Genomic DNA, 14,433 nt, shown 5'->3' on the forward strand with positions numbered 1-14,433 from the left:
ATGTTACTAGAAACTGCAAATAAATTAGACTCCTGCTTAAGTCACAGCTTTCTAGTGTCATTATTCTTAGATTTCCTAGCATTTTTCTATTTTTATTTAACAAGGCCTCTGACACAGAATTTCCTTTTTAAAAAGTATTTTTATACTCCCAGCTCCATTATTCCTCTTCATCCTTTGCTTAACCGAAAGTATTTTTTGTGTTACTGGAACCTGTATGTATTACTTCCATAGTACTGTTATCTCTGGGACCAATTTGCTTGCTAAAAATACTGTCAGCCCTCCACATTTGTAAGTTTGACTTTTACAGATTTGATTGCTCATGGATTTGATTACAATGTTTTCTCTAGGAACCTCTAGATCTTCCAGTGTGACACCTCTGAAGGTTGACAATAAATTCAAGCAAAAAGACGAAGAGATTCCGAGAGAATTGTTCTCTCCAAAGATGTCGAGGTCCTTCAGAGCAATTATATTATCAGGTTCCAGAAAAAAATGACCACAGAGTTGTGCTGAAAGTTCTAGAATTTCCTAGAGAGGTGTTCTCTCAGGTAAAAAATAGCATTTTCTTATTTGCACTTTTTTCTCTGTCACAGAGGTCCTGTTTGTGAGGATTTGAAAAAGGACACCATGATATGGTGAGTTAACTGGAGAGGCATGTCTCAGCAGCTGATTGGCTGAACGTGCCAGGAGCCAGAGTTCTGAGTGGCTACTGCCTCTGGCTAGCTGCTGAGACCAATGGTTCTAACTGGCATTTCTCACTTTGGACAGTGAAGAGATAGTGCTGGCTGCCAACTATCTTGAAGGCTGATCATTTTAAGGAATGGGCATATTTTAAAGACTATTTAAAAGGACTGTTTTATTCTTTCTGTTCTCTGTCTGAATTCAAAGAGACTGATGTATATATTGTTCCCTGTTTGAACTTTTGAACTAAAGATACTGTTACTTGTTACACAAGCCTCAGTTACTGCAGGGTATATATCTTGGTTTAAATGCTGTGGTAAAGCTTCTGCTTATTCTGCTTATTCACATTTACCAACCCTCACACTGTACCCTCCCTCCAGCCAGAGGTAGCCCTAGGTAATTTTCAACGGTAAGCAAACAGTATTTTGGTGCCCCCCCCCCAACCAATCACTGATATATATTTTCTGTTCGTCATGGGAGTTCTGTGTGCCATATTTGGTTCAATTCCATCATTGGTGGAGTTCAGAATGCTCTTTGATTGTAGGTGAACTATACATCCCAGTAACTACAACTCGAATATGTCAAGGTCTATTTTCCCCCAAGAGCGCCTCAAGAATGCCCCTGGGCAAAATCAACTATACTGCAAATGCTTACTTTGTGTAATGGGTTGAGCCGCCTCTGCCTCCAGCAAATGTGGAGACCTGACTGTAATGTCCAGATTCTAAATTACTTCATTAACTGAGTCATTCCTTTTAATAAGTAAAAAACAAAAAAAAACCTAACTGGTTAATTAATTAACCAGTGACCCATATAGCTTTTGTTTTTTTCTTGTAGAACCACTGGGAATAAGTAAGTATATCTTCAGGCAACATACTAACATGATATTAAAGAAGTCCTAAATTAAAAGAGGGCAGAGAGATTTAGCCAATCAGGAACCAAATATCTGTGATTTAACATGGCAATCTGACATTCAATTTATGAACCTGTGTTATTGGCATGGTGATAGGCTCTTATGCAATTGCAGCACCCTTTCTCCCAATGGAGTTTTAATATACATACATACATACATACATACATACATATATATATATATATATACACACACACACACACACACACACATATATATATAATATATGTATAATGTTCTTTTACATTTACTTGAAATGTTTCCGTAACTCAAAATAGCTTTGTATATAGAAAGCTAATATATCAGAAAATATGTCCTGAGTTCTAATCTCCTGTGAGAAATGATGTATGTCAAATATATAACAACTAAAGTTCAAAGACATCTCTTCACACAGCGTACAGCTCATCGACAGATATGGTATTGTTGAGCAATTCAGAAGGCTTTTAAAAGGTTGAGAATCACTCTGTGGAGAGAGAAGAGCATTGTTTCAAGGGCTAGCTGTCAGTGGCCAACTGTTCCTGGCCACTGCCATCTTCCCTCCCAGACATTTAAATAGACTTTCACCATTCTACTCAAAGAAGGTGGTGGCTTCTTTTTTGAAAAATAAATAAGGACCACTATAAACTCTTATCAAAAAGGAAATATTCTCTTGCCCGAGTAGAGTGGCAGAAGAAGAGAACGTAGTCTATCCAAAGAGAACCTAAAAGAAGTACCAACCTCCACTATCATCTCAGTTATCAGGAATACCCAGGTACAGCTAGGAAATAAGCCCGCTTGAAACCCTAAAGAACCAATGACTGTCAGAGTTTACAATATTGGCCAAGATGGGCCAATGGCCTTACCTGTTCACTTTTCTACATTTCAGTTTTAATCTGTGTAGACATCATCAACATAATTTCCTCTGGGAGAACTAACGGAACACCCCAAGTTCAAATTTCCAAGAATTACGATTGAGGCAGTTGTCTGCTTGGTACACAGCTGTACAAAATAGGCTTACGGAGATGACATCAAAAAAACCATACTTTAAAAAGGACAAGTTGAAATTCTTTTCCATTCAAGTATTGTTCAGGGTATATTTTAGCTCCTCACAACTGATGTTGTTTTATTTCTGAACTAACAAAATGAGATCATTTATCACAAATGCAAAATTGGTGATTTAAGTTCAGAGGAAGGTTCCTGCCACTTGACAATCACATCACTTCTATCACGGTACTACATGTTTTTAGAATGCTATCATCCCAAAGGAGAAGGCTCTGTCTTTCCATAATCGTTTATCCTCTTCTTGTGACCAAGATGCAAATGAAAGGAAAGCAGTGACTGACTGTTTCTCTCTATCAATGCTACGGGGAGTTTTTCCCACTGACAGAATGTTTTGTTTCCTCGTTCAATTTTCACTCTGCTACTACTCCTGGCAATTTAGCCTGCATTCTCTGGGGACCTATTTCTTCCCCATAATTAGAAAAAAAGAAAGCTCTCCATTAGCTGGTCCTGGCATAATAACCCACTATAAATGTATGTACCAATATCTGTGAAACAAAACGTGAAACCTTTAAAATGAAATGTTGTTAGGGGTGAAAAGAGGATTATAACGGGCATGCCGTTGAAGCACTCCAAAAAGTTAATAGATTTATGTTGACTAATAAGTTCTAATTGAACAAGGCTGCTTCGAAGTACAGCAGTATCCTTTTGATGATGCTCATGTTTTCTCAAAGTGCCTTTGTCGAAGCCCATTCTCTCCCCCCTCCCACTTAATCCCATCAACAATTCCCAGGTGAAGTATTTTATCAGTACTCACTGGGATTTGAATACATCCTTAATGCATTCTTTTCTAAATAGCACTGAAAGCCTGCATTCCCCCCTATCAAATGCAACCAATTTTCAGAAGCTAACGGGTATTTTATTGACTGCAGATTAAAATATTAGTCTGAGTGTTAAAATAACTCATTTAAATACTACATTGTTTGAACGGTACAATGAAATAACCTTGAAAATTTGGCTGTAATTTTAAAGGACAGCTTTTTTTTAAAAAAAAGTTCCAAGTTTTAATCAAAGTCAGACTCATCCTTTTGCCAGGGGATTCAAGTTAATGAATTAAATCACACATTCCTGTAAATTTCAAGGAATTCTAAAGGTTAATTACACTTGACAATATTATGATTTACTGTAATATATTATTTCCTTAATAAGTATCAATACTGTGCAATACTTGCTATTAATACATGGCTATTTTGCACTGGTGGAAATTGCTTTTTTAATATTATGACTCTATCAAAGGCGTTTGATAATAAGATTCCTATGGCACACAATAGTATTCTCAGCTCATTGACACTCTTAAGAAAGATAAACAAGTTAATCAAACCTGGATCCCAGGTTTTGGTGCTGAAATCTTCAGGCCTGAGATGGCCTGGACCTGGTAAACCTGTTGGTGCATCATGTCACATTCTACAAACAATGAGTAAGCTTAGTTGATTGATTAGCCCTCTCTCCTTTGTTATTTCTGCAAAACCCTAGGGTTTCCATCAGCTTGCGGGTAGTGTGTGTGTGTGTGTGTGTGTGTAGACTTTCAGACTGGGTTCCTTATTAGTATATAGGTATTTTTCCCATTGATACCTATACAAAACATCTAAGAGGAAACATAAAATAAGGAAAATGATTCTTTAAAAGACAGAAGTAAAATCCAATTTAAAACTAAGTACTGTACATACCTGTGTGCACACTGGCTTCACATATAAATCAATGGCAGGGTTTGGACCAAAATTATGGATTTTTAAATAGCAAGTGGATAAGTTGGGGGTCACTCTGCAGAGTACAGAAAATGCCAGTGCCACCCCAACTGACCCTGCGATTTTCCTATCCTGGCATTTAAAAATATGGAGGTAGTACCACAGTGGAGAGAGTACAGGGGATTGGTGCTACTTTTAGGTCCTTCTAGGACAGTGTTTCTCAACCTGGGGGTTGGAATCCCTGGGAGGGGGTGGCAGTTCGTGAGACAGTATCAGAGGGGTTGCCAAAGACCATCAGAAAACACAGTATTTTCTGTTGGTCATGGGACTTCTGTGTAGGAAGTTTGGCCCAATTTTATTGTTGGTGGGATTCAGAATGCTCTTTGATTGGAGGTGAACTATAAATCCCAGCAACTACAACTCCCAAGTGTCAAATCTATTTCCCCCAAACTCCAATAGTGTTCACATTTGTGCCAAGTTTCATCCAGATCCATCATTGTTTGAGTCCATAGTGCTCTCTGGATGTAGGTGAACTACAACTCCAAAACTCAGGGTCGATGATCATCAAACCCTTCCAGTATTTTCTGTTGGTCCTGGGAGTTCTGTGTGCCAAGTTTGGTTTAATTCCATCATTTCTGGAGTTCAGAATGTCTTTGATTGGAGGAACTATAAATCCCTGGAACTACAACTCCCAAAAGACACAATCAATCCCCCCCCCCCAACCTTACCAGTATTCAAATTTGAGCATATTGGGTATTTGAGCAAAATTTGGTCCAGTGAATAAAAATACATCTGCATATCAGATACTTACATTATGATTCATAACAGTAGCAAAATTACAGTTTGAAGTAGCAACAAAAATAATTTTATGATTGGAGATCACCACAACATGAGGAACTCTATTAAGGGATTGCGACATTAGGAAGATTGAGAAACACTGTTCTAGGATGAACTAAGCTTTCACCCTTTTCCACTCTACTCAGAGAAGGGAATGATTTCTTTTTTGATAAGAGTAAAGGTATAGTACATTGACCCATGGTTGACTGTCTGACTAAAAATTCTAGACTTATACATGAGTATATACAGTACTCAGTACCTCTGATTACAGTGACAGGTTACTTCTTTTGATTGACTGCCATTACCTGGGAGTGATCCTGGGAGCTTGGGAGTGATCCTGGACTCATCACTGAGCCTGGAACCCCACGTCTCAGTGGTGGCCGGGAGAGCTTTTGCACAGTTAAAGCTATTGCGCCAGCTGTGCCCATACCTTGGGAAGTCTGATCTGGCCATGGTGGTCCACGCTCTAGTTATATCCCGAATAGATTACTGAAACACACTGTACATGGGGTTGCCTTTGAAGACTATTCAGAAACTTCAACTAGTCCAACAGGTGGCAGCCAGATTGCTCACTGGAGCGTCGTACAGGGAGCATACCACCCCCCTGTTACGTCAACTCCACTGGCTGCCGGTCCATTTCTGAGCACAATTGAAAGTGCTGGTCTTGGCCTATAAAGCCCTATACAACTCCGGCCAAGCTTACTTGTCCAAACGTATCTCCTGCTACATTCTGCCTCGTAATCTAAGATCTGCCGGGGAGAAACTGCTCTCGGTAACGCCAGCTTCACAAATGTGGCTGGTGGGGATGAGGGATAGGGCCTTCTCGGTGGTGACCCCCGACCTGTGGAATTCACTCCCCAGTGAAATTAGATCCACAACCTCCCTCCTTTCTTTCAGAAGAAAACTGAAGACGTGATTGTGGAACCAAGGTTTTGGCTAATGGATATAACAGCACCTGAACAATGAGTTGGACTATACGATTGTTATAATGGAAATGCCTTTATGATTGGATAACTAATGTTGTTTTAATTTATTGTATTGTATGATTTTATTTTACTTTTATAATTGTAATTATTGCGGCATTGTTAGCCACTCTGAGTCCCCCTGTGGGGTAGAAATGTTGCAAATAAATAAATAATACCTGGCGAGATTCCTTCAGTCACTATAACATGAATGGATATTGTGGGAGATATTCCTTTTCATATAACATGCATGTTATTATTGGCAACACAACAATTGCTGCCTGCATTCAGTGGCAGAGAAATCCAACCAATTTTTAAAGCATTATGTTATTTCAACTTATGTACACTATTCAAACATGCCTTTCTAGTACTAAAAGGATAAAGTGATATAATCACATATCATCTTTCTTTGGACATATGACTTCCTTAGAGACCACCCTGAAAAATGTAAAGAAATCACTAAACACTCTTCAGTCTTCAAAATGGCCTGTCTGTCAAAATGCCTATGAACTTCTCTTTCCTTTATCTCTCTCTCCCCCCCCCCCCACCATTTTTATCACCCATTGAGTCGACCAGACCTTTAAATTTTCTAAGGAATCTAAATTGCAGACCCCTTTGTACCCCTTATTAACATATTAAGTGAATTCTAGCTTCAAAAAAAGTACTGTCACTCCACACTTGCTGGTGGGAACTTAACAGCAACCACTGGTTCTAAATTAGCATCTCAGACTAACTTACTGGGCCAGGGGCTCAAGTGAAACCTTTTTTCCCTGGTGTGCCTTTTGAAAAATAAAACTTCTATAAAAGAAATGTCAAGTTCGTCCTTTTCCAAGAGGGAATATCGTTCTTTCTTTTCTCAGTAAACACCAGAACATCTCAGCAACAAAGTTAAGGCTTTGCAGGGCTGAGTGATGAATAATTCCAGCACAGGCTCCATTTACACTAACCATTTAATGCAGTTTGAAACTAGACAACAAATTCCCACAAAAACACATGTAAGAAAAACCTTAAGGTATGTCAGTGTTCTGTGTTTGTATAATTATCATTTGGGTCTCAAATTGATTCCAGGGTTTCCTATGTAATCAATCTGCACAGAGAAACCACTTTCTTCAATAATGGTTTGAATCTGCATTAAATGGTCAGTGTAGATGTGTCCATAGACTGGTGGTTCAAAGATACATTGGTTTTAGTTTATGTTTTTCTTTTATAATTTTTTTTATCGTGTCAGGAGCGACTTGAGAAACTACAAGTCACTTCTGGTGTGAGAGAATTGGCCGTCTGCAAGGACGTTGCCCAGGGGACACCTGGATGATTTGATGTTTTTATCATCCTTGTGGGAGGCTTCTCTCATGTCCCTGCATGAGGAGCTGGAGCTGATAGAGGGAGCTCATCCGCCTCTTCCTGGATTCGAACCTGCGACCTGTCGGTCTTCAGTCCTGCCGGCACAGGGGTTTAACCCACTGCATCACCAGGGGCTCCTCTTTTATAATTGCCTGTGTTCTTTTATGTAATTTATGCTTTGAAAGTTTACAAAAAATAACTATTTCATAAAGTCTAGTTGTGTTCATCATGTTCAAAATGCTATTGATAAACTCTTCATATGTTTATTGTTGCATTCCAATTCTTATCAGCCTAGAAAGCATACCTAATGGTCATGGGTGATGCAAGTTGTTATCATGGATCCTCCACCAATGATTGGGAATAGTGAAAGAGAGAGAGACTTCTTTTCTCATAGAGATGCAAGGAACTGTGCCCAAGACAGACCTGCCTCAAGAACTTCTACACACTGCTGGAACCTGATGATGATGTCTGTTTGTTTTATTAAATGATGGAACTAAATTGCACAGAGTGAGCTCATCCATGGCAATGAGATATCATGTGCCTTTGTGCCTACTTTCTTCAAATGTCCTTTGTAGGAATAGATGAAGAGACAGTACTATTTAATTACATTTTTATTCTACTTTTCCTCCTGAGAGCTCAAAACAGTATCCACTGGGCACTTGCTATCTGCTGGAGTTTGATTCAAGGACCTACATGGATACCAAAACCCATGGAGTAAAATTGTGTCCCTTATATAAAATGCCAAAACATAGTTTTGCTCTTTGGATTAAAAAAAATTCAAACCGTAGAAGATGTGGATATGGAAGGCCGACTATACATTGTTTCTCTTCTATCTATTCTAAGGTTATTTTCATTGCCACTCTGGGAGGTACATTAAGTTTAAGATACAATGAACTGGCCCAAGGTCGCCCAGAGAGTTTTTTTTTTTTTTTGCTGATCTAGGCACTGGGCTGGAGAACAGAACATTGATGTTCTCAGTCTTAGACCACATTGTAGCGACACAGAAAGTTTGAAGGTTGCCGTAACCATCAAATTATTAAAGTAACAGAACATACAATACTTGTTAAATATTGAAAATATACATTGTCATGCAGCCTCTACCACATTATTCTGGTCACGCGTTCTCCTAAGTAAGGGCTGTTAAACCATGCTCCCTGCATTTAACCACATTGTCTAAATCGAGGTTTCATAATTAAATTTTCTCTCCGGTTTTGCTTTTCAGGTGCCTGTAAATTACAGGCAGATGTTTTCATCAAATTATTCCTTAGGGAAAGTTTAAACCTGTGCTGCACTATCTATAATATAAAAAAGCAGCACTTCATATGCAGTTGGTTATGTGCTTCATCACAGAATATATTTGCTCATTAACAAACATGAATGCTAAATTCACTTAGTATTTTCCCACAGTATTATTTTATTCCTTTGCTTGATGCAGTTCTTCTTGCAAGTTTCACTCTTGTTTTCCATGGCTACAGTTTCCTGAAACAACTGACTTGTGTACAATCAATAGATTAATGTCAGGGCATGCTAAACCTGGTAGACCCTACGTTGTTTTGCAACTGATGCAAAGAAAACATGAAAAACTAAGACTGAAGTAGATGGCACTAGCTTCAAAGTCTGCCTGAGCTTGTTAGAGTCTCCCTTTCACCAGTTTTGCAGCTTCATGCTGCAAAGATTTTTGACAGTTCATCAGTTGCCTAGTTAGTAAGTTGATAAGCTTGTTACATTGATAGAAAAATGTCTCTTTATCATCACATCCAGGCACTTTGTTAATTTTGTTTTGGTTTATTTGAAGCTTATATCTCTATGCTGAATATTTTTTTCTTTTTTTACAAATATGATTGAACTTAACATATAGCATACTATACAGTATATTTTTATGGGGGAATCAATTATTTACAGATTTATGTTTTGCTGATGATGAAGTTGGAAAGCCGAATACATCCAGTTTTCTTATATTCTTTGCTTCCTGTGCTCTGTACCATTTGTGTGTGGTAGTTTACAATGAATGGTGTGTGTGAGTTTTTGGAAAATGGAAATCTCCAAAACCTTTTTAGAGATTTTATGATTTTTGGAATGGTATGAGTTTTTTAAAGTCACAACCTTTTGAAAAATGATGCCATAACCTCTTGGTAGAAGCATGACCAGTTCGAGTCATAACCTTTTGGGGGAAACGGCATTCACCAGCATTCACCACCAACAGAGGACAGGAGCAGAATTCAAAACAATCTTGACAGATTAGAGAGATGGGCCAAAACTAACAAAATGAAGTTCAACAGTGACAAATGCAAGATACTCCACTTTGGCAGAAAAAATGAAATGCAAAGATTCAGAATGGGTGACGCCTGGCTCGAGAGCAGTACGTGTGAAAAAGATCTTGGAGTCCTCGTGGACAACAAGTTAAACATGAGCCAACAATATGATGTGGCGGCAAAAAAAGCCAATGGGATTTTGGCCTGCATCAATAGTAGCATAGTGTCTAGATCTAAGGAAGTAATGCTACCCCTCTATTCTGCTTTGGTTAGACCACATCTGGAATATTGTGTCCAATTCTGGGCACCACAATTCAAGAGAGATATTGACAAGCTGGAATGTGTCCAGAGGAGGGCGACTAAAATGATCAAGGGTCTGGAGAACAAGCCCTATGAGGAGCGGATTAGGGAACTGGGCATGCTTAGCCTGAAGAAGAGAAGGCTGAGAGGAGATATGATAGCCATGTATAAATATGTGAGAGGAAGCCACAGGGAGGAGGAGGGAGCAAGCTTGTTTTCTGCTTCCTTGGAGACTAGGACGCGGAACAATGGCTTCAAACTACAAGAGAGGAGATTCCATCTGAACATTAGGAAGAACTTCCTGACTGTGAGAGCCGTTCAGCAGTGGAACTCTCTGCCCCGGAGTGTGGTGGAGGCTCCTTCTTTGGAAGCTTTTAAGCAGAGGCTGGATGGCCATTTGTCAGGGGTGATTTGAATGCAATATTCCTGCTTCTTGGCAGGGGGTTGGACTGGATGGCCCATGAGGTCTCTTCCAACTCTTTGATTCTATGATTCTATGATTCATGCAAGGCAACTAGGTTTCTCAGCTGTTAAACTGATGCACCTATCTAGATATGTCTTTGAAATATTAGGGACAAAGATATGCCAATACACATATATAGTAGAGTTTCAGAAATGTTCTTTTTTAGTTTCCCCAAAACATCTACTCTCCCTTAAAATAGATTTGCCTCTAAGTCCTGCTCTCATGAGACAAAAATAAGCAGACTTATTTAAAAGTAACATAGTTGATTTACTCACAAACTTTGTGTATTCAGCATACAGGTACTTTGCTTTTCAAACCAGTTACAAATAGATTTGAAGTAGTTACTCTGTGTAGGTAACACAGGCCATATTTTTTGGAATCAACAGTCCATACACAGTCCAAAGCATTTCTCTGTTCTGAGAGTCTATAGAGCCTTTGTCTAGTCTGAAAGTCCAATGGAGTCTTTAAGTATATTGTTCCTACTGAAGTTTTAAAGCATACATCTGTCCCTGCTTGAATCTGAAAGCAAACATCTAAAATGGAGTCTGAGTCCTGAACAAGCCCAGATCTGATCACATCGTCTGCAGTCCCTCCCACAGCAGAGAGTTAATGAAAAACAGCCAAACAACATACACATATACAATACAGTAAGCAATCTGAATTATATATGTAACAAATAAGTAGTGGAAACTTGAGAAGGTTGCGATTTCCAACATCAGTCAGTGTGAAACATTATGTTCTTTCAATACTCTTTCTTTTTTTTAAAAAAAACAAACTGTTTATCATATTATTTATGACTTATCTTTTGATATTTTATTGCTTTTCATGCTGAAAACTGGAAAAGGTCAGCAATTTCGAGGTGTATGTTACCACAAAAAGTACAAAGTGTTTTTTGACACCATGAAGATCAACAAATTATAAACTTGTGCAGACTAAAAGAAGTTCACAAAAATCTGTTTATGTGTGTATGCCTTCAAGTCACCTATCAACCTATTACAATTTAGGATTTTCTTAAGCTTGCAATACTCAAGAGATGATTTTGCAAGTTTATGCCTCATCACCTACAGTGTCTAGTGTTCGTTGGTGGAGTATACAAAGTAAAATACTGTTGAGAAAATGCAAGAAAGAAGTCTCCTCATTTCTCTAAGATCTAACCAAAAATTAAAGGATAAAATGTTAAATGTTTCTGTAGGTAGTAAAGTGATCTGTACTTTAATGCCAATATTCTGAAATTAATTTAGAACAGCCTTAGTCAAGTAGCTGGTCAACCAGGATCCATTTTACTACACACATTAACTGCATGGGTTGGAATAAATCAAAACCAACATTCAACAGGATTTCTAGTTTATCACTGACACTAAAAGGTAACTTTGCATTGTTGGAATGCAGTGAGGGAATTTTCCTGTGCTCCTAGAAAGGAAACCCTTGAAAAACACTAACAGAATATAAACCAGCTGTTAAGTACCCATAGAAGAACTTTGAGGGCAGATAAAAGGAAGCACTTCTTCAGACAATTGAGTCATGGAGCTCACTACAAAGGATGTGGTGTTGATCATGAGTTTACATAGCTTTAAAAATGGATGACTGAAATTGAACTAGGACAGTCTATCACAATAAAGAAATGACAGCTCAAAAAGAACTTTCACATTTAGAGACATAAAATTCCTCTTTAAATAAATTTCCTTGAAATAAAATAAGATAAAAGATCAAGGCAAAATATAGTTATGACCCATACACTACAGAAGTTCAGTTCAAAAGCTCAGCAACACAATTAGATGAAATGTGCAACTACTCCACCACTCTTCACATGAAATAAGACTTAGAAAAAAAATACTCTGAAGCAGTACAAAGCATCTTCCAAGATAGCATGAAAATCTTTTTTCTACCAGTGGCTAATTACTAGATCATAAAATATAAAATTCTGAAACATATCCTTTCAATGTTCAGAATTGGTTTATTTCAGCAACAGTAATGGAAACTCACTCTGTGGCAAGACTGTATTGGTTATCTTGTTAATTTATTAGTTGCTTCTGAGATTAGATACTGTAATATATCAAAAAGAATATAGATTAGGAGATTTATTTTTTATTTTTTATTTCCAAGAATAAAACTATTAAATATTTAACCATTTAAGAATATAATTAGAATATTTCATACCTGTAATGAGTCATGCAACAATCTTTGGACTTCGGAACTGAGAAAGGACTCCAGGTTTTAATCAAATAATATAAAAATGTTCTATAAAGGGGGAAGATGGACCAACCCAAGCATTTTTCGCCTTCAGAAATTCCACCAGCTTCCACAGCAATCAAGAATCCTAACTCTGGATAAGTCTGCAAAACCTGGCAAAAACAGAAAGAAAATACACTGTTAAAATTGGAAGCCAAGTGATTATTAGAAATAAAAATGATTGTTGACCTGGCTGCTCACAAGATATTTGTTTATATCACATTTGAAAAGCACACTTTCCATTGTATTGCTAGGATTTAATCGCTACTAGTGACAAGGCTACCACATTATTTGACTCCATTTATTAATTAATTAAATATTTCCATCTGAACCTTTATGCAAAAATCGTGGGGTAGCATTCAATAAAATACCTCTAATTTGCCTTAACACAAAACCATTTAAAACATTAAAAATAATTACAACAAACTGGGGAAACATATTAAGCAATTTAGTAAGTTAAAATGAAATTGCTTAAAATGAATTAAAACAATAGAAAATAATTTGAAACCATTCACATGTGCTGTTTTGTATGCAGTATGCCTGTATTATAGTACCATTCTAGGAACCTTTGTAAAATGCCTTTTTCACATAAAATCTGAAATCCTGATTTTCTTTTCTGAAACGAATGATGTCTTCAACCCCAAGCTGAAGCATACCATAGAATTGTGCTAAAGGACCACTAGACACCTCCAATGCAATTATATGGTGAATTTCTAGTGACACTTCCAATGGACAATTGCTCAGAAGGCCTACAGAGAGCACTTATTTTGGCATCTATAGGTCCTCTGATGCAATTCTATTGCATTCCAAAAAATTGTGTATAACTGATAATGTATTGAATAAACTCACCTAATCACCAAGCCAACCTCAACATTATATTTTTGCTTTGTATGAGAATGCATGGCAGGAGCAACCTAGCCAGAGTTGTTCATGCACTAGTAATGTCCCAGGCTGGATCTATACTGCCATATAATCCTGTTTCTGAATCCAGATTATCTGCTTTGACTTATATGAGTCTACACTGCCATATAATCCAGTTTAAAGCACATAATCTGGATTTCGAAATTGGGTTATATGGCAGTGTAGATGGAGCCCCAGTTAAAGTACTGCAATGTGGAGCTGCCTGGGACATTACTAGTGCATGAACCACTCTTACTAGGTTGTTCCTGTTCAAGAAATGCCAGAGAAGGTAAATTAGGTAAAATTGGTACCAAGGGGACCACAGAATGCATTTGCATCATCAGTGACCGAGATTTATCTTGAAGTACTTGAAGTACACAACATGCTTATACTCCTTTGTGGGAGTGTATGCTCAGATAAGACATATAGCTTACACAATTCTCAGGGAGCTACTAATATGCAAAGTCTCTGCCTGATCAGGACTCATTTTCAAGTTTCATGCAGTCACCCAGCCCATTACAGCTTCCAAGGATAGATCTAACACATGCACCAATTCCAACAAAAAAGAGATGAATAACCGCTCCTTCTCATTTACACACACAGAGTGAATAGCACTGAAAATAGGGTGAAATCCAGTAGCACCCACAGTTTTAGGTCCATGAGGCTCAATGGGAATATCCTGTTCTATCCTGTGGAACTGGCCCGCAAATTGGAAAAGAACCACTTTAAAACAATTCCTCCTAGTTTCAGCCATCAGCTATTACTGCTCTGCAAGGCTTCAAACTGAATAGTAGCTGTTGGGTTTAGGATGTGCCCTTACTGTTTTGTGTAGTATTAC

At 37.9% G+C, this 14,433-nt stretch overlaps 1 protein-coding gene across 1 annotated transcript in view; it reads right to left on the reverse strand.

Moving 5' to 3' along the window:
* The window catches only part of PLXNB2 (plexin B2), a 402,707-nt gene that overhangs the window by 280,758 nt on the left and 107,516 nt on the right, over nucleotides 1-14,433 (reverse strand). Inside the window, exon 2 of the mRNA XM_060777770.2 lies at nucleotides 12,624-12,808. The gene's annotated coding sequence lies outside the window, so the exon portion shown is untranslated. The remainder of the gene's footprint in view (nucleotides 1-12,623; nucleotides 12,809-14,433) is intronic.

The sequence above is a fragment of the Anolis sagrei genome, chromosome 5 (assembly GCF_037176765.1).
Source record: "Anolis sagrei isolate rAnoSag1 chromosome 5, rAnoSag1.mat, whole genome shotgun sequence".
NCBI classification, from domain to species: domain Eukaryota; kingdom Metazoa; phylum Chordata; class Lepidosauria; order Squamata; family Dactyloidae; genus Anolis; species Anolis sagrei.